Genomic DNA, 13,437 nt, shown 5'->3' with positions numbered 1-13,437 from the left:
GAGCCCGTGATCGAACCCACAAATGCTGATGCTCCAGATACTCAACTAGTCTAAAGGCCAGTTTTTTATTGCTTCTTTAATCAGGACAAGTTTCCAGTTGTGCTAACATAATTACAAAAGGGTTTTCTAACGATCAATTATCCTTAAAATGATAAACTTGGATTAGCTAACAACGTGCCATTGGAACATAGGAGTGATGTTTGCTGATAATGGGCCTCTGTACGTCTATGAAGATATTACATTAAAAATCAGCTGTTTTCAGCCCAAAATAGTAATTTCAAACATTAACAATGTCTACAGTGTATTTCTGATCAATTTGATGTTATTTTAAAATGGACAAAAAATGTGCTTTTCTTTCAAAAACAAGGAAATGTCTAAGTTAACCCAAACTTTTGAACAGTAGTGTACATATATATTTATATTCCGGACTCTGACATTGCTCGTTGTGACATGTCTTCATTTCTTGTTCTTTCTTTAGTTTTTTTGTTGTTTTGGATTATGTGTATATTGTTATTGTATTGCTAGATATTGCTGCATTGTTGGAGCTAGAAAGATGAGCATTTCACTGCACCTGCGATAACATCTGCAAACGCTGTACGCGACCAATAAACTTAGATTTTCATAAAGTTGTTGCAGCTTGTAGATTTTGCATTCCATCAAGAAGAGGTTTTAAGTTGACGCCCTACTCCCTTAGACCAGAGGGAACATGGTTCAAGTAGGCTGGAGAGAGGTAACACAGTCTTAACCAATCACGATAGCAACAACAAAATCATATAGTTGGTGTGAAGAGGACATGTAAAATGAGAGCACTTTTGGTGTAAACATTCTGACAGTGATAAGGGTGTTTTCCCTAGCTTCTTTACATTTAGTTGATGATTAGTCAGCTCTTCTTTACAGACGCCAACTACCAACAATAAAGGCAGGCTTTTGGCAGTGGAAGAAGCTTGAAAGAATGTAAACACACTACTTAAGTTATTTTCACCTTCGTCCTTACTAAAAGCTGGTGACCTTCGCCTAAAAGTGATATCCTCTTGTCTTGTTCAAGATCTAACTCTTCTGTTCGGTCATTTAATTTAGTCAAAATTAAGCATTTCTACTTAAATAGTGGACCATTCTGTATCAGAAGCATTTTTAACTATATTTTAAGGCTGGATGTGCTCAATGTCGGTCTATTTCAAACAGTAACACATCACAATACAGTAATAGCCTGTATGGCAGAGCTAAGGAGAAAATTACTCCAAACGTCACTTAAATGGTGATCCGTGTGAATCCTGACTACATTTTTGTGTAATTTACGATTCACAGTCAGAACATTATCAAATACACTGTATAAAGCCCCTTTTACACCCGCCATTGTCAGTCCAAGTGCTTTACAGATACCCAGCCTAAAACCCCATAGAACAAGCAATACAGAAGCACATGGACAGGAAGAACTCCCTAGTTGGCAGGAACATACAGTAGGAAGAAACCTAAAGAGGAACCAGGCACCGAGGGGTGGTCAGCCCTCTAAGGGCTTTTCCGGGTAGAGATTTAATTTAAAGAAATGTTAAACATTTTATTTAACCTTTATTTAACTAGGCAAGTCACTTAAGAACAAAATCCTATTTACAATGACGGCCTACCCTGGCCAAACCCGGACAACGCTGGGCCTCCCAATCACGGCTGGATGTGTTACATCCTGGATATGAACCAGGGACTGTAGTGATGCCTCTTGCACTGAGATGCTGTGCCTTAGACCGCTGAGTACATGTGGCCATTAAGGCCAGATTGCTTTTCAAGATGTTCAAACGTTCATAGATGACCAACAGGGACAGATAATAACCATAATGGCTTATAGAGGGTGCAAACTTTTCACAAACCTTAACTTTAAGGTCGGGTGAGGTTCTAAGTATATAGCCTACAAAAGAAGGGGGCCTTTGGCCGGTGAGGTTTTGTTCATTTGCCTATTATAAGTTACGTGAACATGCAATGGATAACTGATAAAAACCATGTCTACTACCCTGATTTCATAAGAGATGGACTTCCATCTTTATTTCACCAGTTAAAGTAATAGATGGGTAATTCCACCAATTTGGTGTAACTTGGTCAAAAAAACATTTGTTAACATTCTGTCATAAAGAACCCATGTTCAACTTTACATAATAAGGTCAAAAAAATTAAATGACTAGAGTAAGTGCCAAATAAAGTAACAGGGATGATGATTTCTTGTTAAAGAAGCCAGAAATCCCCTTGTGACAGGGGGAATGAAAACTTGTTGTGTGCAACAGGGAGTGGCAATTGAATGCAGGCGTCACAAAAAATGAAACTGTTGAAACATTTCTAGCCTGTGAATCTATGGGTTACAGGGTTGATATTTTATGCTCGACCCACTCAGTTTTCCACCACAAAACACCAGTCATTTGAAAACAATATGTATATTTTTATTTTTATTTATTTAACCTTTATTTAACTTGGTTAAGAACAAATTCTTATTTACAACGATGGCCTAGGAAGAGTGGGTTAACTGCCTTGTTAACCCACTGTTCCTGGGTTAACGGCAGCATTCGTGTGAAACTGAAAGCGCGAACCACTGCTTTTAATCAGGGCAAGGTGTCTGGTAACATGACTGAATACAAACAGTGCAGCTATTCCCTCCGCAAGGCTATCAAACAAGCTAAGCGTCAGTACAGAGACAAAGTAGAATCTCACTTAAACGGCTCAGACACAAGAGGCATGTGGCAGGGTCTACAGTCAATCACGGACTACAGGAAGAAATCCAGCCCAGTCACGGACCAGGATGTCTTGCTCCCAGGCAGACTAAATAACTTTTTTGCCCGCTTTGAGGACAATACAGTGCCACTGACACGGCCTGCAACGAAAACATGCGGTCTCTCCTTCACTGCAGCCGAGGTGAGTAAGACATTTAAACGTGTTAACCCTCGCAAGGCTGCAGGCCCAGACGGCATCCCCAGCCGCGCCCTCAGAGCATGCGCAGACCAGCTGGCCGGTGTGTTTACGGACATATTCAATCAATCCCTATACCAGTCTACTGTTCCCACATGCTTCAAGAGGGCCACCATTGTTCCTGTTCCCAAGAAAGCTAAGGTAACTGAGCTAAACGACTACCGCCCGTAGCACTCACATCCGTCATCATGAAGTGCTTTGAGAGACGAGTCAAGGATCATATCACCTCCACCCTACCTGTCACCCTAGACCCACTCCAATTTGCTTAACGCCCAAATTGGTCCACAGACGTTGCAATCGCCATCACACTGCCTACTGCCCTAACCCATCTTGACAACAGGAATACCCATGTAAGAATAGGTACAGCTCAGCATTCAACACCATAGTACCCTCCAAGCTCATCATTAAGCTCGAGACCCTGGGTCTCGACACCGCCCGTGCAACGGTGAAGGTAGGAAACAACATCTTCATTCCACTGATCCTCAACACTGGGGCCTCAGAAGGGTGCGTTCTCAGCCCTCTCCTGTACTCCCTGTTCACCCATGTATGCGTGGCCATGCACGCCTCCAACTCAATCATCAAGTTTGCAGACGACACTACACTGGTAGACATGATTACCAACAACGACAAGACAGCCTACAGGGAGGAGGTGAGGGCCCTCGGAGTGTGGTTTCAGGAAAATAACCTCTCACTCAATGTAGGCAAAACAAACGAGATGATCGTGGACTTCAGGAAACAGCAAAGAGAGCACCCCCCTATCCATATCGACGCGACAGCAATGGAGCAGGTTGAAAGTTTTAAGTTCCTTGGTGTATCACTGACAAACTGAAATGGTCCACGCACACAGACAGTGTGGTGAAGAAGGCGCAAGAGCGCCTCTTCAACCTCATGAGGCTGAAAAAAATTGGGCTTGCCACCAAAAACCCTCACTAACTGTTACAGGTGCACAATTGAGAGCATCCTGTCAGGCTGTATGACAACTGCCCCGCCCACAACCGCAGGGCTCTCCAGAGGGTGGTGCGACCTGCACAACGCATCACCGGGGGCAAACTACCTGCCCTCCATGACACCTACAACACCCGATGTCACAGGAAGGAAAAAAGATCATCAAGGACAATAAACACCCACGGCACTACCTGTTCACCCCGCTTCCATCCAGAAGGCGAGGTCAGTACAGGTGCATCAAAACTGGGACAGAGAGATTGACAAGGCCATCTGATTGGTAAACAGCCACCACTAGCACAGAGAGGCGGCTGCCTATCTACAGACTTGATATCATTGGCCTCTTTAATAAATGGAACACTAGTCACTTTAATGCCACTTTAAGAATGTTTACATATCTCGGGTTACTCATCTCATCTGTACTGTATCCTTCACTGTCTATTGTATCTTAGCCGCTCGGTCACTGCTCATCCATATATTTTATACTACTATGTTCTCATCCCATTCCTTCACTAGATTGTGTGTATTAGGTTTTGTTGTGGAATTGTTAGATATTAACTGTGAGATACTGTCGGATCTAGAAGCATAAGCATTTCTCCACACTCTCAATAGCATCTGCTAACCATGTGCATGTGACCAATAAAATTTGATTTGAATAACTAACATTATTGACTGACAAACTAATCTCAGACCTCCATTAAGAAAGGCTGTCAGCTCTTCAACCCTGTCTGTGTCAATAAAGACGAATGGGTTCAGGACACCCCCGCCTCGCTCTCAGAAAGCTAAACACCTTCTTTGCCCGTTTAGAGGAAAACAGAGCCGCCAACGTGGGCCACGCCGCTCACGAGGACTATGTGTATTCTCGATCTTTTGACACAACTGTCTTGTGAAGAGGGCACGACAAGTCCTCAACTGGCAGCTTCATTAAATAATACCCACAAAAAAACTAGCTCAACGTCAACAGTGAAGAGGCGACTCCAGGATGCTGGCCTTCTAGGCAGAGTTGCAAAGAAAAAGCCATGTCTCAGACTGGCCAATAAAAAGAAAAGATTAAGATGGGCAAAAGAACACAGACACCAGACAGAGGAACTCTACCCTAGAAAGCCAGCATCCCAGAGTCGCCTCTTCACTGTTGACGTTGAGACTGGTGTTTTGCGGGTACTATTTAATGAAGCAGCCAGTTGAAGACTTGTGAGGCGTCTGTTTCTCAAACTAGACACTAATGTACTTGTCCTCTTGCTCAGTTGTGCACCGGGGCCTCCCACTCCTTCTATTCTGGTTAGAAACAGTTTGCGCTGTTCTGTGAAGGAAGGAGTACACAGTGTTGTACCAGATCTTCAGTTTCTTGGCAATTTCTCACGTGGAATAGCCTTAATTTCTTAGAACAAGAATAGACTGACGAGTTTCAGAAGAAAGATCTTTGTTTCTGGCCATTTTGAGCCCGTGATCGAACCCACAAATGCTGATGCTCCAGATACTCAACTAGTCTAAAGGCCAGTTTTTTATTGCTTCTTTAATCAGGACAAGTTTCCAGTTGTGCTAACATAATTACAAAAGGGTTTTCTAACGATCAATTATCCTTAAAATGATAAACTTGGATTAGCTAACAACGTGCCATTGGAACATAGGAGTGATGTTTGCTGATAATGGGCCTCTGTACGTCTATGAAGATATTACATTAAAAATCAGCTGTTTTCAGCCCAAAATAGTAATTTCAAACATTAACAATGTCTACAGTGTATTTCTGATCAATTTGATGTTATTTTAAAATGGACAAAAATGTGCTTTTCTTTCAAAAACAAGGAAATGTCTAAGTTAACCCAAACTTTTGAACAGTAGTGTACATATATATTTATATTCCGGACTCTGACATTGCTCGTTGTGACATGTCTTCATTTCTTGTTCTTTCTTTAGTTTTTTTGTTGTTTTGGATTATGTGTATATTGTTATTGTATTGCTAGATATTGCTGCATTGTTGGAGCTAGAAAGATGAGCATTTCACTGCACCTGCGATAACATCTGCAAAACGCTGTACGCGACCAATAAACTTAGATTTTCATAAAGTTGTTGCAGCTTGTAGATTTTGCATTCCATCAAGAAGAGGTTTTAAGTTGACGCCCTACTCCCTTAGACCAGAGGGAACATGGTTCAAGTAGGCTGGAGAGAGGTAACACAGTCTTAACCAATCACGATAGCAACAACAAAATCATATAGTTGGTGTGAAGAGGACATGTAAAATGAGAGCACTTTTGGTGTAAACATTCTGACAGTGATAAGGGTGTTTTCCTAGCTTCTTTACATTTAGTTGATGATTAGTCAGCTCTTCTTTACAGACGCCAACTACCAACAATAAAGGCAGGCTTTTGGCAGTGGAAGAAGCTTGAAAGAATGTAAACACACTACTTAAGTTATTTTCACCTTCGTCCTTACTAAAAGCTGGTGACCTTCGCCTAAAAGTGATATCCTCTTGTCTTGTTCAAGATCTAACTCTTCTGTTCGGTCATTTAATTTAGTCAAAATTAAGCATTTCTACTTAAATAGTGGACCATTCTGTATCAGAAGCATTTTTAACTATATTTTAAGGCTGGATGTGCTCAATGTCGGTCTATTTCAAACAGTAACACATCACAATACAGTAATAGCCTGTATGGCAGAGCTAAGGAGAAAATTACTCCAAACGTCACTTAAATGGTGATCCGTGTGAATCCTGACTACATTTTTGTGTAATTTACGATTCACAGTCAGAACATTATCAAATACACTGTATAAAGCCCCTTTTACACCCGCCATTGTCAGTCCAAGTGCTTTACAGATACCCAGCCTAAAACCCCATAGAACAAGCAATACAGAAGCACATGGACAGGAAGAACTCCCTAGTTGGCAGGAACATACAGTAGGAAGAAACCTAAAGAGGAACCAGGCACCGAGGGGTGGTCAGCCCTCTAAGGGCTTTTCCGGGTAGAGATTTAATTTAAAGAAATGTTAAACATTTTATTTAACCTTTATTTAACTAGGCAAGTCACTTAAGAACAAAATCCTATTTACAATGACGGCCTACCCTGGCCAAACCCGGACAACGCTGGGCCTCCCAATCACGGCTGGATGTGTTACATCCTGGATATGAACCAGGGACTGTAGTGATGCCTCTTGCACTGAGATGCTGTGCCTTAGACCGCTGAGTACATGTGGCCATTAAGGCCAGATTGCTTTTCAAGATGTTCAAACGTTCATAGATGACCAATAGGGACAGATAATAACCATAATGGCTTATAGAGGGTGCAAACTTTTCACAAACCTTAACTTTAAGGTCGGGTGAGGGTTCTAAGTATATAGCCTACAAAAGAAGGGGGCCTTTGGCCGGTGAGGTTTTGTTCATTTGCCTATTATAAGTTACGTGAACATGCAATGGATAACTGATAAAAACCATGTCTACTACCCTGATTTCATAAGAGATGGACTTCCATCTTTATTTCACCAGTTAAAGTAATAGATGGGTAATTCCACCAATTTGGTGTAACTTGGTCAAAAAAAACATTTGTTAACATTCTGTCATAAAGAACCCATGTTCAACTTTACATAATAAGGTCAAAAAAAATTTAATGACTAGAGTAAGTGCCAAATAAAGTAACAGGGATGATGATTTCTTGTTAAAGAAGCCAGAAATCCCCTTGTGACAGGGGGAATGAAAACTTGTTGTGTGCAACAGGGAGTGGCAATTGAATGCAGGCGTCACAAAAAAATGAAACTGTTGAAACATTTCTAGCCTGTGAATCTATGGGTTACAGGGTTGATATTTTATGCTCGACCCACTCAGTTTTCCACCACAAAACACCAGTCATTTGAAAACAATATGTATATTTTTATTTTTATTTATTTAACCTTTATTTAACTTGGTTAAGAACAAATTCTTATTTACAACGATGGCCTAGGAAGAGTGGGTTAACTGCCTTGTTAACCCACTGTTCCTGGGTTAACGGCAGCATTCGTGTGAAACTGAAAGCGCGAACCACTGCTTTTAATCAGGGCAAGGTGTCTGGTAACATGACTGAATACAAACAGTGCAGCTATTCCCTCCGCAAGGCTATCAAACAAGCTAAGCGTCAGTACAGAGACAAAGTAGAATCTCAATTCAACGGCTCAGATACAAGAGGCATGTGGCAGGGTCTACAGTCAATCACGGACTACAGGAAGAAATCCAGCCCAGTCACGGACCAGGATGTCTTGCTCCCAGGCAGACTAAATAACTTTTTGCCCGCTTTGAGGACAATACAGTGCCACTGACACGGCCTGCAACGAAAACATGCGGTCTCTCCTTCACTGCAGCCGAGGTGAGTAAGACATTTAAACGTATTAACCCTCGCAAGGCTGCAGGCCCAGACGGCATCCCCAGCCGCGCCCTCAGAGCATGCGCAGACCAGCTGGCCGGTGTGTTTACGGACATATTCAATCAATCCCTATACCAGTCTACTGTTCCCACATGCTTCAAGAGGGCCACCATTGTTCCTGTTCCCAAGAAAGCTAAGGTAACTGAGCTAAACGACTACCGCCCTGTAGCACTCACATCCGTCATCATGAAGTGCTTTGAGAGACTAGTCAAGGACCATATCACCTCCACCCTACCTGACACCCTAGACCCACTCCAATTTGCTTACCGCCCAAATAGGTCCACAGACGATGCAATCTCAACCACACTGCACACTGCCCTAACCCATCTGGACAAGAGGAATACCTATGTGAGAATGCTGTTCATCGACTACAGCTCGGCATTCAACACCATAGTACCCTCCAAGCTCGTCATCAAGCTCGAGACCCTGGGTCTCGACCCCACCCTGTGCAACTGGGTACTGGACTTCCTGACGGGCCGCCCCAGGTGGTGAGGGTAGGCAACAACATCTCCTCCCCGCTGATCCTCAACACTGGGGCGCCCACAAGGGTGCGTTCTGAGCCCTCTCCTGTACTCCCTGTTCACCCACGACTGCGTGGCCACGCACGCCTCCAACTCAATCATCAAGTTTGCGGACGACACAACAGTGGTAGGCTTGATTACCAACAACGACAAGACGGCCTACAGGGAGGAGGTGAGGGCCCTCGGAGTGTGGTGTCAGGAAAATAACCTCACACTCAACGTCAACAAAACTAAGGAGATGATTGTGGACTTCAGGAAACAGCAGAGGGAACACCCCCCATCCACATCGATGGAACAGTAGTGGAGAGGGTAGCAAGTTTTAAGTTCCTCGGCATACACATCACAGACAAACTGAATTGGTCCACTCACACAGACAGCATCGTGAAGAAGGCGCAGCAGCGCCTCTTCAACCTCAGGAGGCTGAAGAAATTCGGCTTGTCACCAAAAGCACTCACAAACTTCTACAGATGCACAATCGAGAGCATCCTGGCGGGCTGTATCACCGCCTGGTATGGCAACTGCACCGCCCTCAACCGTAAGGCTCTCCAGAGGGTAGTGAGGTCTGCACAACGCATCACCGGGGGCAAACTACCTGCCCTCCAGGACACCTACACCACTATGCCACTTGGTTTACATACTCATCTCATATGTATATACTGTACTCGATATCATCTACTGTATCTTGCCTATGCTGCTCTGTACCATCACTCATTCATATATCCTTATGTACATATTCTTTATCCCCTTACACTGTGTATAAGACAGTAGTTTTTTGGAATTGTTAGTTAGATTACTTGTTGGTTATTACTGCATTGTCGGAACTAGAAGCACAAGCATTTCGCTACACTCGCATTAACATCTGCTAACCATGTGTAATTGACAAATTTGATTTGATTTGTTCAGGGGAAGAGGAAGGAATAGCTTCACCATATTAAAATGACAGTTCAGTTCACCTAACAGGGTTGACCTTAAAATGAGGGACAGACGTAAATGAATGACTAATCACATGAAATGAATAATACATCTTCAGAAATTACTTTGTCAGAGCAATAAAATAGCATGGGCTTTACAATGATGGTGAACATGGAGACAGTTGGGGATTCAAATCTTCCTAGAAGTGAAAGACGGTTGGGGGAACAAGCCTTTATTCATATAAAAATATATTTTTTCTTGAATTATCCATGAGGTCTATAATAAAGAGCACTTCATTTAATATAACAGGCTTGGTGCACAAGTTGTACTTAAAATATCAAAGAGACGCAAAAGGCACTCTTTTCGTGGAACGACCCAGCAGTGATGGTGGTCTACTACGTTACAGTAGGAGATAATACCAACCACTTTAAATCTAGCTGTAACTTTCACTAGCTATTGTACACACCAGTCACTGTTAGGGGCAAACATTTTTATTTTTGTGGCTATTATTTAAAATAGTTTCAAGTAAAATAATAAACATTATCATCGTAATTTCTAGACAATTTGTCATCTATTTTAAAAACCCATCCAATAAAGTATTTGAAAGTCCACACATGGTAAATACTGCGTTTAGAGAAATATTTACCATTAGGTTACTTCACTACTGGTATATCCCACACAAGAAAAGTTAGAGCTTTCTGGATTCCTTGCACGACAGTTTGAGTGTAACGTTATCTGTTCAAACATTCCCCCATAGTACATGCTACAGTTGTAACGTTGTAACACGGCTGTATGACGTAAGACAACATGTTTTTATCTCGCTGGGTCTTGTTATATGTTCGATATTTTTTATTTATTTATAAACATTTAAAATACTCACCAGAACCCTCTGGCCTCTTGCTATCAGAAATCACTCATATTGCGGGAAAAATACGGATTCGGAATTTCACCGCGCACAAATGTCTTCCACAATTTATGTGGCCTGTAAAGTGTCCACAGAAAGGGCGCGTGTGCAATATTGACAATGTGCTGTGGTATATTCCATGCGCATACAGACCGTCCGAAACTGGTTCATTCACGACCATTGAGGAGGAAGTGAAAAACAGGATGTGAGGACACATTTTGCGTACGCCTATTTTCTCTCATTATCTTATTATTTCCTATCGCCGTCAAACCCCCCTGGGTAAAACCAGACGGAAGAGGAAGCGAGAACTTACCATTTTTTCTGGTTCATATACAGTCAGTTGTCGCCTTCAAGACAACTGGGAACTCGGGAAAAAAACGTGGTCCGATTGACACAAATCGTTTTGAACGGTCATCCAACTCGGAATTCCAAGTCGAAACTCGAGCGTTTCTAGAGCTCATACTTTCCGACCTGAAGATCAATGACATCATATGATTTTACCTCGTTTTTTCCGAGTTCCCAGTTGTCTTGAAAGCACCATATGACCACGTTTACATGCACACCAGTATTCTGTTTTTGAGTTGATGCATATGAACATCCCATTTACAATAACCAGAATAAGCTCATATACCCCGGTTTTGAGAAACCTGAATAAAATGACTGGGATATGCTTATCTAGATACGATACTGTGGCATGTAAACGTCTTATCCCGTTTACTGTTGTTTATCGCGGTCTGCACGGGCTGTTTCGCATAGCAGGCTATCACCTTTAAAGTTCAGACGGAAACGGTAACAATTGGAATAGTAACTGAAGTCTGGACACTGACTTTAAGGCCTTACACGTAGCCTATAATAATATTAACTCCTGTAGAATTAAGTGTTTCTTGCAGTAAAATGTCAACTTTGTCTCGGGAACAGGAGTGGAGAAATTGTATTTATTTCTTGAAAATGTTAACGTGTGCTTAGGGACCTTGTTATGTAGCCTAACCCTGATTTTATTTTCCAGCTACATAAAAGCTGAGTATTTAACTTTAAACTAAAATGTATATCCAAGACAAACTGAAATACTATAATTTTCAAGGCTTTTCATTTCCTTAAAACCTGTCAGCGTCTCCACTCCACGAGAGAAGCAGAAATGAAAGAGTAAACTTTACCCATGTCAACTAGATTGTTGATTATGCATTCATTCTATGGATTTATGACATAATTATGGTGAGCAAGGCTTTATTTAATATTCTAGAGCACCAGGTTATGACAGAATATATGCTGCATGCATCTAATTATAGACAAGTTGACTAACAAATAGCCTACCTAATGTCAGAAATTATAAGCAGAAAAATAACTATATGACTGAAGCTTAAAACCTTTTTTCCCCCACCTCCTGTAAAAAAAAACATTCTGCCAATTCTGCCAAATTATGAATATTCTGTTTATTCATGGATACCACAGGAATACTGGTGAGCAGGATATCAAAGGGGCATGTAAAGATCTTATCCTGAAAACAACCTTAAAGGTGCACTATGCAGAAATCACTCCTCCATTTTCTGTTTGCTAAAATTCTAATTTCAGTTTATGTGGCAAACAAGCAAGTATAGTGTGGAGAATCATTGTAGCGTCTAAACTGCTGTGGAAATATAATTTCCATAATCCAAAATATTGTATTTTCTGCTGTTTGAAACTGGTATACAAAACCTAAAGAACGGGAAGCAGAGAAATTGCATACATAGAAAGAATCTACCGCTTTTTAGACTTGCTTTCAATGAGAATGACAGATCTATAACTCTCATATGTGAATTTGGTCAGATCAGCCAAAAAGTTACATATTGCAGCTTTAACCAGGATATGAGCTATTATCCGGAGTACTGTGTGCATGTTAACGTGGTCAATGAAGTAGGTAGACCAGACCCAGCTGCTATGCATTGGTGTCTATGTGAGAGTCACCCCTTAATGACCTTTAGTGGGCTAAATCAGGGTCACAGAGTGATTCTTGGTGGTCTTAAACAAATCTACTTTGAAACAAAAGTATACACCTCACACACATGGTTATGGGCTTAAAAAGAAGAAGAAACGTGAACCATGTCAGATTTTAGAGTTTAAATGTATTCCATTTTGAGTTTGCATCCCAATATTACACTTTATATACATCACAGAAGACTGAAATATAACAAAACTGTTTGACATAGAAACACCAGATTTGCATCAATTTAAAAAAAAAACGTTATTAATTATGAAATTATGAAAAATATTATTACCATTCCACCCATAAGGCCAAAGAGGGCGCTTTTGGTCATTGACTCCAGCAAAGGAATTATATATATATGTAGACTTTTTTTCAATGGTAAACAACCTGAGTAAGACATCTTAATTTATCCACCATCTTTGGTTAAAACAGACCTCAAAGACTGGGCTTGCATCATCCATCTCAATGTGTTACATCTACTTGCATGCAATACTTTTGTGTCTTCTTGGGGGGAAATAAGAAAATATTTCAATTCATTCTGAAATCTTTCTTCCATCGGTTTACACTACCCTATCATGCTTATCCAAGAGATGGCAGTGTTCTACAACATTTAACCATGATCTAAAATCGATTGATATCAAATAACAATGTGTGTAATATTCCAATCATTACGGTCACATCACGTACATTTTACACCAGGTTGGACATTTTTACCAAGAAAACATTAGCAAAATGGGCACCTACTGAAACCTACAGTATATATATATATATATAAAACATACATGCTACTCGCAACAATTTCAACAATGTTACTGAGTTACAGTTCATATAAGGAAATCAGTCCATTTTAATAAATTCTTTAGGCCCTAA

General features: G+C 41.2%; 1 protein-coding gene across 2 annotated transcripts in view; it reads right to left on the bottom strand.

Annotated features, from left to right (window-relative positions):
• LOC112227124 (polyamine-transporting ATPase 13A3) overlaps nucleotides 1-10,861 on the bottom strand; it is a 45,001-nt gene extending 34,140 nt beyond the window's left edge. For both annotated transcript variants that reach the window (XM_042307832.1, XM_042307833.1), the window contains exon 1: nucleotides 10,584-10,861. The gene's annotated coding sequence lies outside the window, so the exon portion shown is untranslated. The remainder of the gene's footprint in view (nucleotides 1-10,583) is intronic.
• Nucleotides 10,862-13,437: the final 2,576 nt, after the last annotated feature.

The sequence above is a fragment of the Oncorhynchus tshawytscha genome, linkage group LG28 (assembly GCF_018296145.1).
Source record: "Oncorhynchus tshawytscha isolate Ot180627B linkage group LG28, Otsh_v2.0, whole genome shotgun sequence".
NCBI lineage: Eukaryota > Metazoa > Chordata > Actinopteri > Salmoniformes > Salmonidae > Oncorhynchus > Oncorhynchus tshawytscha.
Note: the sequence above shows the minus strand (reverse complement) of the source record. Positions and strands in the feature narration are given on the sequence as shown.